General features: G+C 42.8%; 1 protein-coding gene across 1 annotated transcript in view; it reads right to left on the bottom strand.

The window, feature by feature from the left end:
• The window catches only part of ugcg (UDP-glucose ceramide glucosyltransferase), a 59,913-nt gene that overhangs the window by 40,749 nt on the left and 349 nt on the right, over window positions 1–18,815 (bottom strand). The gene's annotated exons all lie outside the window — the stretch shown is intronic.

Raw genomic sequence — 18,815 nt, 5'->3', positions numbered from 1 at the left:
CTCCCTCCTACATCAACAGGAGAGTTAGAGCACCAGTTCCAACAGTCACAGGAGCGAGATGAGGAGGAACTTCACTCAAGAGTTGTTAGCCTGTGGAATTCCCTACCACAGAAAATTGTTGATGGCAGTTCATTGGATATATTCAAGAGGGAGTTGGATATGGCCCTTACAGCTAAAGGGATCAAGGGGTACTGAGGTGAATGATCAGCAATGATCTTATTGAATGGTGGTGCAGGCTTGAAGGGCCGAATGGCCTACTCCTGCACCGATTTTCTATGTTTCACCAAGGCCCTGTACAACTGCAGTAAGACTTCCCTGCTCCTATACTCAAATCCTCACTATGAAGGCAAACATACCATTTGCCTTCTTCACCACCTGCTGCACCTGCATGCCAACTTTCAATGACTGATGTACCATGACACCCAGGTCTCATTGCACCTCCCCTTTTCCTAATCTGTCACCATTCAGATAATATTCTGCCTTCCTGTTTTTGCCACCGAAGTGGATAACCTCACATTTATCTACATTACATTGCATCTGCCATGCATTTGCCCACTCACCTAACTTATCCAAGTTACCCTGCAGCCTCTTAGCATCCTCCCCTCAGCTCACACTGCCACCCAGCTTAGTGTCATCTGCAAACTTGGAGATATTACACTCAATTTTTTCATCTAAATCATTAATGTATATTGTAAATAGTTGGGGTCCCACTAGTCACTGCCTGCCATTCTGAAAAGGACCCATTTATTCCTACTCTTTGCTTCCTGTCTGCCAACCAGTTCTCTATCCACGTCAATACATTACCTCCAATACCATGTGATTAAATTTTGCACACTAATCTCTTGTGTGGGACCTTGTCAAAAGCCTTTTGAATGTCTAAATACACCACATCCACTGGTTCTCCCTTGTTCACTCTACTAGTTACATCCTTCAAAAAATTCTAGAAGATTTGCCAAGCATGATTTCCCTTTCATAAATCCATGCTGACTTGGACCAATCCCGTCACGGATTTCCAAATGCGCTATTACAACTTTAATAACAGATTCCAACATTTTCCCCACTGCCGACGTCAGGCTAACAGGTCTATAATTCCCCGTTTTCTCTCTCCCTCCTTTTAAAAAAAAAAGTGTGGTTACATTAGCTACCCTTCAATCCATAAGAACTGATCCAGAGTCTATAGAATGTTGGAAAATGACCACCAATGCAACCTCTATTTCTCGGGCCACTTTCTTAAGTACTTTGGTATGCAGACGATCAGGCCCTGGGGATTTATCGGCCTTCAATCCCATCAATTTCCCTAACACAGGAAGGGAAACAAAGAAATCTACAGCGCAGGAGGAGGCCATTTTGGCCCATCGTGTCCGCACCGGCCAACAAAGAGCTACACGGGCCTCAATCAGCAGCCCTGAAGATTACATATAAACCCATGAACAATAGTGGAAAGGTAAAGAGCACCCAGCCCAACCAGTCCACCACCCCACGCATCGCAACATTTTACACTCCACCCCAACCAGGGCCATGCGATCTCCTGGGAGAGACAAGATAAAAGCCCAGGCCAATTGGGGGAAAAAAAAATCTGGGAAAATTCCTCACTGACCCATCCAGGCGATCACTCTGGCTGTATTCGATTCCCTGAAGTACTTACCATTGTATCCGCGCCAGCCAAGAGGTTATCCAGTTTAATCCCGTAACCCTGCAGGTCACGGCACTTCAAGTGCTCATCCATGCACCTTCTAGGCAGTGAGTTCCAGACCCCCACAACCCTCTGCGTGAAGAAGCTTCCCCTCAAATCACCTCTAAACCTTCCACCAACCACTTTAAAATTATGCCCCCTTGTAATTCACCCCTCCACCATGGGAAATAGGCCCTTGCTATCCACTATATCCAGGCCCCTCAATGAGGTCTCCTCTCAGCCTCCTCTGTTCCAAGGAGAACAAACCCAGCCTATCTAATCTGTCCTCATAGCTAAGATTCTCCATTCTAGGCAGCATCCTAGTAAATCTCATCTGCATCCTTTCTGGCGACCAGAACTGCATACAGTATTCTAGCTGTGGCCTAACTACAGTATTATACAATTTAAGCATAACCTCCCTGCTCTTGTATTCTATGCCTCGGCCTATAAAAGGCAAGCATTCCGTATGCCTTCGTATTCACCTGGCCTGCTACTTTCAGGGATCTGTGGACAAGTACTCCAAGATCCCTTTGTTAATCTACACTTTTAAGTGGCTTACCATTTAATCTGTATACCCTTTCCTTATTAGCCCTCCCCAAGTGCATTACCTTACACTTTTCCGAATGAAATTCCATTTGTCACTGCTCTGCTCACCTGATCAGTAGATTGATATCCTCCTGCAGCCCATGACTTTCCTCTCCATTATCAATTACACAGCCAATTTTAGCGTCATCTGCAAACTTCTTAATCATACCCCCTTTATTCAAATCTAGGTCATTGGTGTATACCACAAAAAGCAAGGGACCCAGTTCTGAGCACTGCGGAACCCTGCTGGAAACATCCTTCCAGTCACAAAAACATCCATCAGCCATTACCCTTTGCTTCCTACCTCTAAGCCAATTTTGGATCCAACTTGCCACTTTGCCCTGGATCCCACAGGCTTTGCTAAAGTCCATACACGCGACATCGTACGCACTACCCTCATCAATCCTCCTGGTTACCTCCTCAAAAAATTCAATCAGGTTAGTCAAACACTATCTTCCCTTAACAAATCGTGCGGACTGTCCTTGATTAATTGCAAGTTGGGTGGTCAGCAGTTTAGTGGCAATAGGGTTGAGAGAACAGGAGGTGGGTCTCATGGACAAGATGAGCTCAAAGAGGATATGAGGGGAGATAGGAGAGACTAGAGAAAGAGGAGGAGAGTTCAGGGCTAGGGCAGGGGGGAACTTTAGAGGAAGTTTGGCCTGACGAGCTAGGGGAAGGGAGGGGACCCGACAGTGCTTTTTGTGGTACAGCCAGATCCAATGATGAATGACTAAACCATTTGACCGCCATATACATTCAATGTGTCCCTTGGACTCAAGGGAGCAGAGATGAGGGCATACCAGCACAACCACGATGGACCAAATGTCATCCTCCTGTGCTGGAAAATTCTGATTCTACAAACAGCTCTCAATTCTTCAGTGTAGATGAAAAAAAAGTAGACATGGAGGGTGGGAAGAAATAAGTTATGATACAACAGTTTGTCACATCTCCCAAACATCCCCAAGAGGTTCATTCAAATAATATGAATCACTAAGTTTAGTCATACCTAATACATAGGCAAACTCAGCAGCTATTTTGTGCATAGCAAGCTGGCACGAAACGAACAACCAGTTGATCAGTTTTTGTTGGTGTTGGACAAAGGAAAACTGATCAGCTCATCGGGTGAATTTACTCCTCCTCTTTGAATAGTGCCACAGCATCTTTAGCATCTACCTCAATCACTGCAGACAGACAGACAGACAAAGGCCTCAGCCTAACATCTCATCCGAAAGACTGCACCTCTAATACACCCTTACCACAGTGACTGTGTTCTTAAGTCCTGGCTTGAACCTATAACCACCAATTCAGAGGCAAGAGTGCTACCAACTAAGAAAGTTTGCATGACGCTAAAATTGCCTATGTTGCAAATTATACTTGCTCTCAAGAAAGCAAATGGCGACAAATTATCTTCAGAATTATTTCTTCACACTAATAAGACTCCATGACAAAAACTTTGAATATGGTCTTACAGCCACTCTAGTTGAATGCAATAAAGCGGGGCCCACTCATCAAGCACAAGAACAATTTTAAATAAATTAATACATGAAGTTCACACAAAACTAGTGCCAAATAATAGCTCAAACAGGAGCTAATAAAGAGCCTGCAAAATTTCAGGTTGTTGAACTCAATTCCGAGGAACAACTCAACTTTCGATTAGGCACTTTACAGCCTTCTGGACTCAGTTCAACATCTTCAGGTCATAACCTCTACCCCCATTTTTTTGGATGGCAGCTGTTGAGTCTGGTATTCCCATTTACAGCTCCTCTAGACCCATCTTGTGTTCCTTTACTTGTACCATTTCCTTTGCCTTGCACCATTATCTTTTGTCATTTAATCTCTTCTGCCTTCCACCCAATCACAGATCTCTCCCCACCCCCTCACCTCCCGATCTAGCCCTCTATCTGCGAGGTCAGCTTCAGTTACAGGCCAATTGGTGTTCAGTTCCAGTAACAAATAGCAGGTCTTGCCATTACGGAGATATCCATTTTAGTGGCTGCCTTCCCTAAATGGATCTAATGAAGGTTCCTGGAAACAAAAGCAATTGCACATAGGAACCTTTCCTGCCAGGACACAAATAGAAAACATTCCACAATCCAGTATTGTGCCGTCCTCCTGTATAGCTCAGAGACATGGACCATATACAGTAGACACCTCAAGTCGCTGGAGAAATACCACCAACGATGTCTCCGCAAGATCCTACAAATCCCCTGGGAGGACAGATGCACCAACCTTAGCGTCCTCGACCAGGCCCACATCCCCAACATTAAAGCACTGACCACACTATCAGCTCCGCTGGGCAGGCCACATTTTCCGCATGCCAGACACGAGATTCCCAAAGCAAGCGCTCTACTCGGAATTCCTTCACGGCAAATGAGCCAAAGGTGGGCAGAGGAAATGTTACAAGGACACCCTCAAAGCCTCCCTGATAAAGTGCAACATCCCCAACTGACACCTGGGAATCCCTGGCTATACACTGCCCTAAGTGGAGACTCGAGTCTCATCGCCGAGAGCATGCAGAAATCAAGCGCAGGCAGCGGAAAGAGTGTGCGGCAAATCTGTCCCACCCTCCCTTACCCTCAACAACTATCTGTCCCACCTGTGACAGAGACTGTGGTTCTCGTGTTGGACTGTTCAGCCACCTAAGAACTTATGCCAAGAGTGGAAGCAAGTCTTCCTCGATTCCGAGGGGCTGCCTACGATGATGTTGCTGAGAGTTTGCTGCACTCTGCTGCCTGGAAAGTTGCCACAAGCTCGCTTTGGGCAATGCCACTAGTCAAAAATCATGAATTGTCGGAGGTAAGCGGCTAATTTGTGCGGGTGCCCATTCAAATTAGCCACTTCCAACATTTACACTTTGCAAGGCGCAAAGCAGAAAGGGTGATGGGGAGCTGTGTGCACAGATGCCATAAATGAGAGAAAGAGCAGAGCTGCGATATACAATTGGTTGGGGTGGAATACTGTGAACGGCACAAGTCTGAAATCGAGGTTTGGGGCCAGCCACGGGGTTGTCCTTGGTTAACCTGGCAATATCAGGTCAGTCATGATCCAGTGGAACTTTCTAAAGCTTGGAATAAAGCCGCACAGTTCATTCATGGACAGTCGATTGCTTGCTTGGTTCAGCGTTGAACAGAACACTAATGTTAAACACCACTGGGTTCAGCGAGAGAGTGAACAGCCGAGAAGAATGGAATTTGTGCCTGAGGTGCAAAATATCTGGAAGAGGCCAAACAAGGAGGTTTGCAATACACTGATTGAGCTGGAAAAAAATTCTCACCCAAAATTTTACATTCGATAACCAAACACAGCACACCAGCAGTAGAGTCAAAGTTATGATACCGAGGCTATACAGGGCATTGGTTTATCCCCATCTGGAATGAGTATGCAGTTACAGTCGCCATATTAAAGGAGCACTAGAAATGACACAGCAAAGGACTAATTACCCACTTGACCCCTAGCATCAGATACCTGAGCTACAAGAAACACTACATACACTGAGGTTGTTTACATTAAAGACAGGGAAAGAATCTGATTGAAATATTGAAGTTCCTTTAAGTATATTGACAAGCTGGACCCAGAGAAACGGCTGATCATGGCGCCAGGAATAACAAAGTAGCATGGAATGATGACAGAAGGAAGGTGGTGAATGGACATACCAGATATTACTATTTTACAGAGAGGTAAACGTTTAAAATGGACTGCCTAAGGAGTGCTAGAAAAGATGGGCGCAGAGCTGGATGACTCAAGAAACTTGGTGGGGAGGGGAGGAAAAATCACATTAGTTTTGAACAGGACAGAAGAACAATATAGACAAGCAATGGCTAAAAAAAGATGGTTTATTGGTCAACAGCAGAGGCCGCAACTGATTAAACTGGTGGGTCTCGTGCGAGGAACAAGCAAGAGCGAGGGAGGTAAAGGAGAAAATGCAAAGTGATGCAAAGTGGGAGGCTTGAGGAATCAGGGAGGCTGAGGCAGCTAGGAGGATAGCCTCTACTTTGAAGACAAAGGAATCCATGAGGGCCTCATCCTTGGTGTAGAAAATGAGGAAGGAGGATGCAGGGCACGAAGACTGAAATCGGCAGCTTGTGGTAGAGAAGAGTAGTTTAGGGTTGCTCTTGCCTTTCAGGATGAACCGGAGCAATCAGACTATTTGAACTCAAGGAAGGAAAGGCAATACTGCTGGAAATTATCAAGCTAGATCCAAGAGTGAATGGCAGATCTTCAGCCTTTAGATCTAAGGTTGCAAAGGTGGCTGGTTTACTTACAAGCCGCCGTTATATTGTGCTAGCTAGATTTTGGGAGTGCGCCGCTCTTGCATTTTACATTGAACAATGCAGCCAACTTCTGTGCAAGCCAGCCTCAAATTTAACACATACAGTACGCACGTAAACTGGTTATGACTGTTGACCAGTAAGCAGGTGCAAAGTATTAATGTTACACTGTTAGCATATGCAACAGTGATCATGCATACCAAATATAGGAGGATCTCACAATGCAGCAATCAGAGACCCAAGTAAGCACAACAAAAACCATCAAATAACAGCATAGGATGTGCCCTGTTTAGTTACATCTGTTTGCAGTTACAACAGTTCTCTTTGGGGAAAAACAAAAGGTCTAGTGGGAAATAATGTGATGCTCTTAAAATGCTGATCCTCATACCTTGGGGAAAATTCTACAATTCGAAAACAGTAACTACAGTGACAAGATTCTCACAAGAAAATCTCATGGAGAAGATCCAGGAGTGATTCAAAGAACAGAAGACAGATTTATGGTAATTGACAATAGATCCAAAGGCAAGAGGAGGACAATTTTTTTGCTCTATAAATGCAGCGAGTAATGATGATCTGCAACACAATTCTTTAAATAATGAAAGCAGATTCGATTAACAACTTTCAGAAGGGAACTGAATACTTGAAAGGGAACAATTTGCAGGGTTATGGGGAAAGGGCAGGGAAGTGGGACTAATTGGAGAGCTCTTTCAAAGAGTTGGGCTTGACTTTGTAAGTTATGTCGAGAAATCTGTAGCAGTCTTGATATAGCGAGAAGTTGTGATTTATATATGTTTGAGCCTGCAAAACCCATAGTTTATCATTTGTATTAACAGGAGGCCGCCATTTGGCCCCTCAAGCCTACTCCGCCATTCAAAAAGATCATGGCTGATCTGATCTTGGCCTCAACTCCACTTCCCTGCCTGTTCCCCGTAACCCTCAACTCTCCTGTAGTTCAAAAAAAACCAAGATATTGTTAAATATCTAAAACCTTTTCAATGCCTTAATCATGATATTGCTGGTTTATAAACATAGCTTGACATGAAATCTTAAAATTTATGCCTTTAAATATAACAGAAAGTAGCACTACAATCTTCTCAAAATCAAAAGATAAAACTAGATGGGGGGGTGGGGGGGAGAAAGCAAAAATGATCATTGGAGGGGAGACTCACTTGAAATTTTGGTTCCAAAATACCCATTACCTTGGTCTCTGCAGCGATAGTGCACTGCAGAGTTTCAAACGTGCAAAGCACAAAAGCTGAAGTCATCATCTTTACGTCTGCAATGAAACCATTCCCTATGAGGGAATTATTTCAGCTGTACAGATTGTACCTTGTTTTCAGTTTTAAATCAAAACATTTTCAAGGCAAACTAGCACGCTAGAATTTCACAACAGTGAACATTTAATCATTTTTACCACAGATGGATTTCCTGTTTGACATTTGCCTTTCACCTTCTATTGAAAATACTAACTGCAGAACAAGTCACTCTTGCTTTACAACATGCACAACATTTTATAAATTTCTCATGTTCTTTTCATCAAATGAAAGCTGGTATATTTACTATTTGTGATATCCTTTTCATTAAGCTAAAGCTGATATTTAGTTATCAGACCTACAGTACAATCTACATTTATTTGCAGTGTTATCACAATGAAAGCATCTATCTTCCGTTCCTTATGGCCATTCTCTTTCCTCCACCCCCCTCCCTGAATAGTTGCAGCAGTGCAAAGAGTATGTTCCTCCTCTCCGTTAAAGAGAACGAGCATGTGGCAGGAATGCGGAGAAAATGCATAGCAACAGAGGGGAAAAAAAAAATCATATTATGTAAACATTAACACTATTAACTCATTACAGTATTAACAGATTTTAGCTAGGAAGAGGGAAGTGGAAATTGCATAGCTAAACAAGAAATAAAACGATGTGCAAATTTCATTCTTATGCAGGCACATAGGATTTTTACAAATGGGGGCAGAGGAAACATTACTGGGACACCCTGAAAACCTCCTTGAAAAAATGCAACATCCCCAATGACACCTGGGAGTCCCTGGCTAAAGACCGCCCTAAGTAGAGGAAGTGCATCCAGGAGGGCGCTGAGCACCGAGTCTAATCGCCGAGAGCATGCAGAAATCAAGCGCAGGCAGCGGAAAGAGCGTGTGGCAAACCTGTCCCACCCTCCCTTTCCCTCAACGACTATCTGTCCCACCTGTGACAGGGACTGTGGTTCTCATATTGGACTGTTCAGCCACCTAAGGTCTCATTTTTAAGAGTGAAAGCAAGTCTTCCTCGATTCCAAGGGACTGTCTATGATATAAAGTAGAATGACAAATCTGCAGAATTCACGTTATTCACTACATTCTACTCCTTTGTACTATTGCAGTACAGGTGCAGAGTCGAGAATCCGGAGTTTGGAATGTTCCAGAATCCAGACTGATCGGTGACAGGGTCGTGTGGAATCCGTAAAATGTTCCGGAATCCGGAGCAGATGGCCCTGCCGACCTCGGGGCCCTGCCGTTGCCCTTACCTCGGGGCCTCCTCAGCGGGAATCTGTTGCTCCCCCTACACCACCCACCTCCCTTCTGACATTCCGGAAATACCCGAACCAGAGAGCTCAGATGTTTCTGGATTCGCGATGTCCGAAAACAAATCGAAAGTACGGAAAAGCCCGGAATCCGGAACGGCCTCTGTCCCAAATTTTAGGCGCTGCACCTGTATTTGAAATGTTAATGCTCCCATATGCACCGATTCCAATTATTTTAGAATGAGACTATGTTCGCCTATAGAAATGACATTCATTGTTTATAGTAGGCACAGATTTAAGCAGTATTATACTGCAACAATTACAGATCGCCAGCCAAAACACATCTGTCTATCAAAATGCTTTTTTAAAAACTTTATCTTGTGCTTTCATGAGCATTAAATGTTTGGTTTTGTGTAACACTACCAAGCTCACATGAAACCGATGAAATTCCAAAGCAGGGATACAACACAAGCATGCTGTTTAGCTAAATATAAAATGTCAGACAGATTTTCTACAAGTGCTGTATAAACCAATACGTTAATTGTGCAATTTGACTGCATAATTGCAAATTTTTTCACAAACCTACAGTATAATATCAGTACAAAGGCAATACAACAGCCTTCTGCGAAGGTCGCTCAACAATGCACTGCAATAGTTGGAGATTTTAAAACAAAATGTAAAATTCCATGCATGAAATGGACACAAAAGGCTGGAATTAAAAACCCTCATTTTCTCAGTTAGGCAAATATTCACAATGCATTGGAGCTTTGTCGTCAACTGATGAATTTCTTCTGAACCCTCAATTAGATTACAAACTTGTAACTCATGCTCAGATGTCCACATGCAAGTATTATATAATATGGAGAGACTGAATATCAATGTTACTTGCAGATTATTTCTGAACATTGAAACTTACAAAAATCATATGCCACGTGAGGCAGGCCTAATGGCATATTGTTTTATTCCAAACAACTAGCACTGAATTCCTGGTATTAAGTGAAACTTTGTTCAGCGGTGTAGATACCTTGCCCCTTTACTGATTCCTCCCCAGCTGCCCTGCCAGAGCTGCTGTGCTGGTGGCATTATCCTCAGCATCAAATCACATCACCATCTCTCCCACTACTCCTATGTCAGCTATGCCTTCAAGCATCTCACCTTGTTCCGTTCCCCTCACTTCTCATTCAAAGTCAACCTGCCCAAACTTCTCACCGCTATATCCTTCCTTCCCTTAGCATTTGCACTGAGCGACTCCTCATCCTCAGGTGACTTCAAATCTCTATCTTAGCTCCCGTGCACTCTTCTGAATTCACTCCCTTAAACTCTTTTCTCCATATAAACTTATCCTATCCATATTCAAGGCTATCCCCTTGACTACGATTGCAATCACTGACAAGGATCATCCTGGAGGGCAAGGAAAATACCCTTTGGCTTACTCTCTCCACTACCATCTGTCTCCTTAACCCTCCCTCCCTGGCCCCTCCACCCCCTTGGATTTTTGTGTGACTAAGGTTGAGACCATCTGTTCAGTGGCCTCTGCACTTTGCTCACCCACCCCCCAACACCCTTCAACTTTCTCATGAGCCCAAACCATCTTCTTGTCCTCGCCCTGAATCCACATCTTTCTCTAGTTTATTTCCCATCTCCCCATGCCTCTTCTGAGCTCATCTCATCAATGTGACAACAGGAAGTAAGAATTTGTAGATAGAATGCATACACAAACACAAGATTTTAAATATAACAGATACACATTAGTGGATCTCCCATGATGTTGCTCCTGGGAAGTCAAATTTCGGCATTGTTTTATAAGGACAGGATTGTTGCATGGTGAGCGGAGTCCAAAGTGCTGGCTCTTGATTGATGTCCAGCATCCGATGAGTGCTGAGGTGCCCTCTATCCCATCGTAAAGGGTGGGTGGGGCTCTTTAGCCTTGGTTGCAACCCACGTAGGAGAATATATTCCAAAAGATAAAAACCACGAGGGCTTTGAAGCATGAAAAAACATCCTGATCGATGGCCTCCACCATGCAAAACCATATGGAAGGCAACAGGAAATCACAACATTAACTCTTCCCTTGTAAGTTGACCCAGAATCTCTCACGGGACTTGGGTTAGGAACTGTCCTAGGGTAGAACACAGCTGACAAAACCACCATGACCATCTCAATTGTTTTTGAGCAAGGTCACTCAAATTTTTTTATTTGCCATGGGTTTGTAAATCTGCTACTCAGTCCCCTTCCAGCCTGTCTCAAATTACATTGTAATGGAAAAGTAATATCACAGCTTCAGCTGATTATTCGGACTGCGCAAACAAGTATCAAATAGAAGAAATATAAATTGGGAGGAAAGAGCTCAACCTGACCTGTCTCTTTAAGAACAAATTCACCTTGTGGAAATCCTGGATAATTGTAGATACACAGGCACAATGGGCCAAATGGCCTCCTTCTATTCTGATCATTCTCTGCTTGTAAATTGCTTATGATTTTCAGTTCTAGGACAAATGACGAGAGCGCGATGGATTGACTTTGTATCCCAATGTGATATCCTGTGTGATTTACATGCACTAGATGCAACACTGCAATATATAATGTGTACACAGGAAATATACTTTCAAAAAGTTTTATCTACGAGGAAGACAATGGGAAATGAAATGGTGAAAATGAAAAACTAAGAAGTAGTGTTAAAACTACATTGAAGATTGAGAGGCTGTTGTGATGCCACTATTATAGAATAAAATAGTCACAGGTACACAAAATTTAGTTGAAACAAGAAACATTATTGGCCGAGAGAGATATAATTTATTATGTTACTTATGCTGCTCCCAGAGATAACTCGCTGGCTGGATCATTTATCTCCACCCTTGTTGCTTATAGTGCCAGAATACTCAGAACCTACACCATGTATATTTCATAGAATCATAGAACGGTTGCAGAACGGAAGGGGGCCATAGAATGGTTACAGAACAGAAGGCGGCCATTCGGCCTGTCGTGCCCGTGCCGACTCTCGGCTAGTCCCACTCCCCTGCCTTTTAGGCCCTATAGCCCTGCAATGTTTTCCTTCAGATATTTATTCAACTCCCTTTTGAAAGATAAGATTGAGTCTGCCTCCACCACCCTTTCAGACAGTGCATTCCAGATCTGAACCACTCGCTGCGTAACAAAGTTTTTTCTTACTTCACCTTTGGTTCTTTTGCCAATCACCTCAAATGTCTCTCCTCTGGTTCTCGACCCCTCTGCCAATGGGAACAGTTTCTCTGTCTACTCTGTCCAGACCCCTCATGATTTTGAGCACCTCTATCAAATCTCCTCTTCTCCAAGGAGAACAACCACAGCTTCTCCAGTCTATCAACGTAACTGAAGTCCCTCATTCCTGGAATCATTCTCGTAAATCTTGTCTGCACTTTCTCTAAGGCCTTCACATCCTTCCTAAAGTGTGGAGCCCAGAATTGGTCACAATACACCAGTTGGTGCTGAACCAGTGTTTTATACAGGTTCATCATAATTTCCACACTTTTGTACTCAATGTCTCTACTTATGAAACCCAGGATCCCGTAAGCCTTTTTAAACTGCTTTCTCAACCTGCCCTGCCACCTTCAACGATTTATGCACACGTACCCCCAGGCCTCTGTTGATACAATCCTATAGGGGATGCACAATTTAATTTATATGTCCTCTCCTCATTCTTTCTACCAAAATGCATCACTTCAGACTTTTCTGCATTGAATTTCATCTGCCACATGCTGCCCATTTCACCAGCCCTTCTATGTCTTCCTGAAGTCTATCACTCTCTTCCTCACTGTTCACTATACTTACAAGTTTTGTGTCATCTGCTAATTTGGAAATTGTGCCTTGTACACCCATATCCAAGTCATTAATAAAGATTAAGAAAAGCAGTGGCCCCCTGGGAAACACCACTGTATACCTTCCTCCAATCCAAAAACCAACCATTCACTTCTCTGTTTCTTGTCACTTAGCCAATTTTGTATCCAAGCTCCCAGTGTCCCTTTTATTCCATGGGCTTCAACTTTGCTGGCAAGCCACTTTGTCGATCGCCTCTTGGAAATCCATGTACACTATTATTTGCCTCTGATTTTAATACCCGTCACATGGACAGCATTGTTTATGGGCTTTGCAGCATGAAAAAACATCTGGATAGATGGCTTCCACCATGCAAAACCAGATAGAAACATAGAAATTTACAGCACAGAAGGCGGCCATTTCGACCCATCATGTCCGTGCCGGCCGACAAGAGCCGCACGGCCCTTGGTCAGCAGCCCTAAAAGTTACATATAAACCCATGAACAATGACGGAAAGGCAAAGAACACCCAGCCCAATCAGTCCACCTCACAACTGCGACACCCCTTGTACTGAAACATTCTACACTCCACCCCAACCGGAGCCATGTGATCTCCTGGGAGAGGCAAAAACCAGATAAAAACCCAGGCCAATTTAGGGAGAAAAAATCTGGGAAAATTCCTCTCCGACCCATCCAAGTAATCTAAACTAGTCCAGGAGATCACGCTGGCCATATTCTATTCCCTGCAGTACTTACCATTATATCTGCGCCGTTCAACAAAAGGTCATCCAGTCGAATCCCAATTACCAGCTCTAGGTCTGTATCCCTGCAGGTTACTGCAATTTAAATGCCCATCCAACCATCTCTTAAAAGTGGTGAGGGTTTCTGCATCCACCACTCTTCCAGGCAGCGTGTTCCAGATCCCCACAACCTTCTGCGTAAAGAAGCCCCCCCCCCCTCAAAATCACCTCTAAACCTTCCACCAACCACCTTAAAACTATGCCCCCTTGTTATAGACCCCTCCACCAATGGAAATAGGCCCTGACTATCCACTATGTCCAGGCCCCTCAATATTTTGTACACCTCAATGAAATCTCCTCTCAACCTCCTCTGTTCCAATGAGAACAAATCCAGTCTATCCAATCTGTCCTCATAACTAAGATTCTCCATTCCAGGCAGCATCCTAGTAAATCTCCTCTGCACCCTCTCTAGTGCAATCCCGTACTTCCTATAATATGGCGACCAAAACTGCACGCAGTACTCCAACTGTGGCCTAACCAAAGTATTATACCATTTAACCTTCCTGCTCTTATATTCTATGCCTCGGCCAATACAGGCAAGCATTCCGTATGCCTTCTTAACCACTTTATCCACCTGGCCTGCTACTTTCAGGGTTCTGTGGACAAGCACTCCTAGGTCCCTTTGTTCATCTATACTATTAAGTGGCCTACCGTCTAATGTGTATACCTTTTCCTTATTAGCCCTCCCAAAGTGCATCACCTCACATTTCTCTGAATTAAATTCCATTTGCCACCTGACCAGTAGATTGATATCCTCCTGCAGCCCATGACTTTCCTCTTCATTATCAACCACACAGCCAATTTTAGTGTCGTCTGAAAACTTCTTAATCATACTCCCTATATTCAAATCTAAATCGTTGATATAAACCACAAAAAGCAAGGGACCAAGTACTGAGCCCTGCAGAATTCCACTGGAAGCATCCTTCCAGTCACAAAAACATCCATCAATCATTACCCTTTGCTTTCTTCCTCCAAGCCAATTTTGGATCCAATTTGCCACTTTGCCCTGTATCCCATGGGCTTTAACCTTCGTGACCAGTCTACCATGTGGGACCTTATCAAAAGCCTTGCTAAAGTCCATATATACTACATTGTACACACTACCCTCATCGACCCTCTTGGTTACCTCCTCAAAAAATTCAATCAGGTTAGTCAAACACAATCTTCCCTTAACAAAATCCATGCTGACTGTCCCTAATTAATCCTTGCTATCCAAATGCAGATTTATCCTGTCTTTCAGGATTTTTCCAATAATTTTCCAACCATTGCCGTTAGGCCGACAGGCCTGTAATTACTCAGCCTATCTTAAACAAGGGTACTACATTAGCAGTCCTCCAATCCTCTGGCACCATGCCCAGATCCAAAGAGGACTGGAAAATGATTGTCAAGGCCTCTGCTAGTTCCTCTTTTACTTCGCTCAACAGCCTGGGATGCATTTCATCCGGGCCTGGGAACTTATCACTTTCAAAGCTGCTACACCCCTTAATACTTCCTCTCTCACTATATTTATTTCATCCAGAATATCACACTCCTCCTTGATAGCAGTATCTGCATTGCCACTTTCCTTTGTGAAAACGGATGCAAAGTATTCGTTAAGAACCCTACCAACATCTTCCGCCTCCACACAAAGATTACCCTCATGGTCTCTAATAGGCCCTACCCTTGAAGTAATGTACACGTTTAAGTCATGGAACATCAGCATTTTGAAAGTTAACACATTTTTAAGCACATCTAGAATTATTTTGGTACTAGTTACCGTTTTGCAAACATTTGAAATTATGAAGCTAGTATTTACAAGAAAACAAGATCAAATATTGCGTTTTAAATCTACAAGCATAAATATTAAGTACAAAATTGAAACACAGCTACGCACAGAATAAGAATTTAATATAAAATTCTGCCTTTAAGGTATTCAAACCAGCCACCTGCTCTCCATTAGAAGTGTTGTCAGTTCTCAAGAGGGCAATGGAGCAACTGTATCTCAGGGGAGAGGAAACGTACATCCTGCAAAGCAATGACAACCGCATGGATTGTGCCCAGATGATGCCAAATAGAAGGATGAAGTAGTATGATTCATACACAAGGCTATTTGTTATATAGTGGCAGGATTATAAAAAATATATAATAGTTGGAATTTTAACTGAAGAACTTTCACAACCCAGTAAAAATTCCATTATGACTGCCTAGCTCTCCCAAAACAAAGAAGTGAATCCCTGGGTTAGTCGTGAAGAAGGAAAACCGAAACCCATTTCCTATATTCTCAGCTTTTTTACAACATCACATAAGCTATGTGGAAGATCTGAAAGTGTGAATGGTTCTGCAGGAGCTTGGCTGAAATCATATCCCTCATTACATTGGACAATATAATTCAGGAAACATTACAAATTAAGCTTAAAAAAAGATGAGTGTTTTTTGACTGGGGAAACTTTGGGACTTTCTACTCTGATGAAAGCCAGGTCAAAGAGAGGAGCCATTCTGAAGTGCAATGCCCAATATTTTTTGATCCAAAAAAACTGCTGAGTTTCAAATACCATTTGACAGAGGAAAACAAAATAGCTTGTTTGAAAATCCCTAAATAAAGCTGGTTACAATTTGCTGCCTTGATGTGTCATTGACCATTTACATTTAGTCACACATGCTTGCAAAATGTCAGAACTCAATGCAGTTTTCATAAAACTACGCATTCAACTTTAGTTTGAAAGGTTAAATACTTTTGCCAAATTTCCTTCTTAACCTAGTTATTTAGTACACTAGAACCACAGCTATGTGAACTAATAAATGATTAGGGATCAGCTGAACTCACATGACTAGTACAAAGCCACAATTGACGACAAGGATTATGCAAGGGTCAGATAAAAGAAATAAAAATAATGTACTGAAAATCCTACTTCATAACTTAAGCAGTCTCCAAACATTATCTGAAAACACCAACAGTTAAAGTATTATTTATCCAAAAGTTACATCACGTGACTTCAAAAGTAGTAGCACCTCCCAAAAAACCCATGTACAAAATTAATCTAAAGCAGTAAACTAATCTCAACATTAATACGTATGCAAACATTTAAATGCTATCGCTGCACTTCTACCAGAGTACTACTATTAGAGGAGCTAATTCCAATCGTAGCACAGCAATACAGTCGAAGCTGTACTGGAGCTTCCAGTGCAGGATACCAGCTCAAGAGGTGGCCCTGCCAGTGAAAACAAATGGTAGCTGCAGTTTTTTCTGGCTCTGGGCAGGTTCTAGGGAAGGTGGGCAGGTTCTAGGGAAGGTGGGCAGCCATAAAATTAAAGTGATTGCTGTGACATTTCAACAGCTGCACATACACTGCTTTGGTTGTCTGAAATCCCACCTGCAATCTACAGGGCAAATTCCAAAGCAACAACAACTTGTATTTATATAGCGACTTTAATATAGCAAAACGTCCCACAGCGCTTCACAGGAGCGTTATCAAAGATTTGACATCGAGCCACATAAGGAGAAATTAGAGCAGGTGACCAAAAGCTTGGTCAAAGGGTAGGTTTTAAGGAGCGTCTTAAGAGGAGAGGGGGGTAGAGAGGCGGAGGTTTAGGGAAGGAATTGCAGAGCTTAGGGCCTAGGCAGCGCCACCGATGGTAGGGTGATTAAAATCAAGATACAGAACACATTGTAGAACAGCTTGAAGTAGCAGTTCTGCAATACGAATGTGGCACTGAGATGTTATGACACACCCACTTAATTAAATTTCCAAACGCGTCCCCTCCCGCCAATTTTCTTCCCTTCCCTGCTGGAAGACATGAACTCCTTGCTGTTGTACAGTTCCCATGGGCATTATTTATCCCTCAGGTATCTAAACTGCATATCAAATGTCAGCAAGTAATTCAATTATGGCACATCACTGCCAAGCCCAATAGCCACACACTTATTCCAATAATGACCATGAATTGAAACCCAATGTGATTGTCCTTGAGCTAATGATGAGACTCTCAGCTCCATACTGTCGTTTTGGTTAAGATCAGCTCCCTCATCACAGATTAAGAATTGAACCACACCTGATCTGAGCATCTTTATTGCTTACCGAACAAATTACTTTCTAACAAAACTATTTTCCATCATACATTTCTGTGGGATTATAACTTGAGGGACAATTTAGGCACATTTACACACAAAATAGTTCACCCCAGCTAAAGACCCCCTTTTCTTACTCAAAGTGGGAAAGTTTCCTTTAAAAATAATACATGGGGGAGGGGGGCGGAAAAGAGAGGGTGCTAATCATGACATATTCACAGCCAACAATGGAGAGTATTTCCTGAATTGTCATTTTGGATCACATGAACAAACCACCCACTAACAACTCAAACTAGATTTTATTGTAGCTTTTGGCAACCACAAATGAATCTCATACCAACAGGATAAGGCCAAATGTTGTCACCTAAAAGGCACCGACTATCGTGAAAAAATAAACGGCTTTATGATGGGGGTGGGGTGGGGGAGGGAGAAGAGCTTTATTACTACACGTAGAGACGTATTTTAATACAGTTTATGACACCGGGCTGTTTGTTTTTAGGATAAAAAGGGTTTCCCACACATTGATTTTCACAAATGCCCTTCAAAAAAAAACGTTCAAATAATCTCCGATCATTTTTCTTTAACCGCGAGATTAACCTATACAAAAATTAGATTGTAAATATTTGACTCAGTTTTAAGTGGGTGCGTTCTGTTTGATCTTAAGGAACATGATTCAATCTAAATGTTAAACCGAGTCAGTCAGCCACATTGAGAAAAAATGAACAGGACATTAAAAAATACACACACACTTCCTTCTTAATGTTCCTATTAAACATCAGCTGGTTTAAATAATTCAACGAAAAAATTCTAAAATATTAGAAGTGGGGGGGGGGGGGGGAGAGGGGGAAGAGAAAGATTTAAAAAGGCAGGTATGGAATCGTGTTATTTTTAAAACATCAGTCGAAGAGACCCGGCCTCCTTTCAAATCCAGCCGAGAGATTGACTTTAAAAAGTATAATAGATTATAAATAAATAAAACAAAACCTCGCCCCCATGCTCCATTGGGATATAGGGCCCAGACGTCCAAGTGACCTAGGGGCACACTAGGCCCCAAATCACTCACACATCACATAAACTGAAATGTACTGATAATAAAAAGCACAAAGAGGCCCGCCGCCAGCACCAGCCACAGGACAC

The sequence above is a fragment of the Pristiophorus japonicus genome, chromosome 1 (assembly GCF_044704955.1).
Source record: "Pristiophorus japonicus isolate sPriJap1 chromosome 1, sPriJap1.hap1, whole genome shotgun sequence".
Classification (NCBI taxonomy): Eukaryota; Metazoa; Chordata; class Chondrichthyes; family Pristiophoridae; genus Pristiophorus; species Pristiophorus japonicus.
Note: the sequence above shows the minus strand (reverse complement) of the source record. Positions and strands in the feature narration are given on the sequence as shown.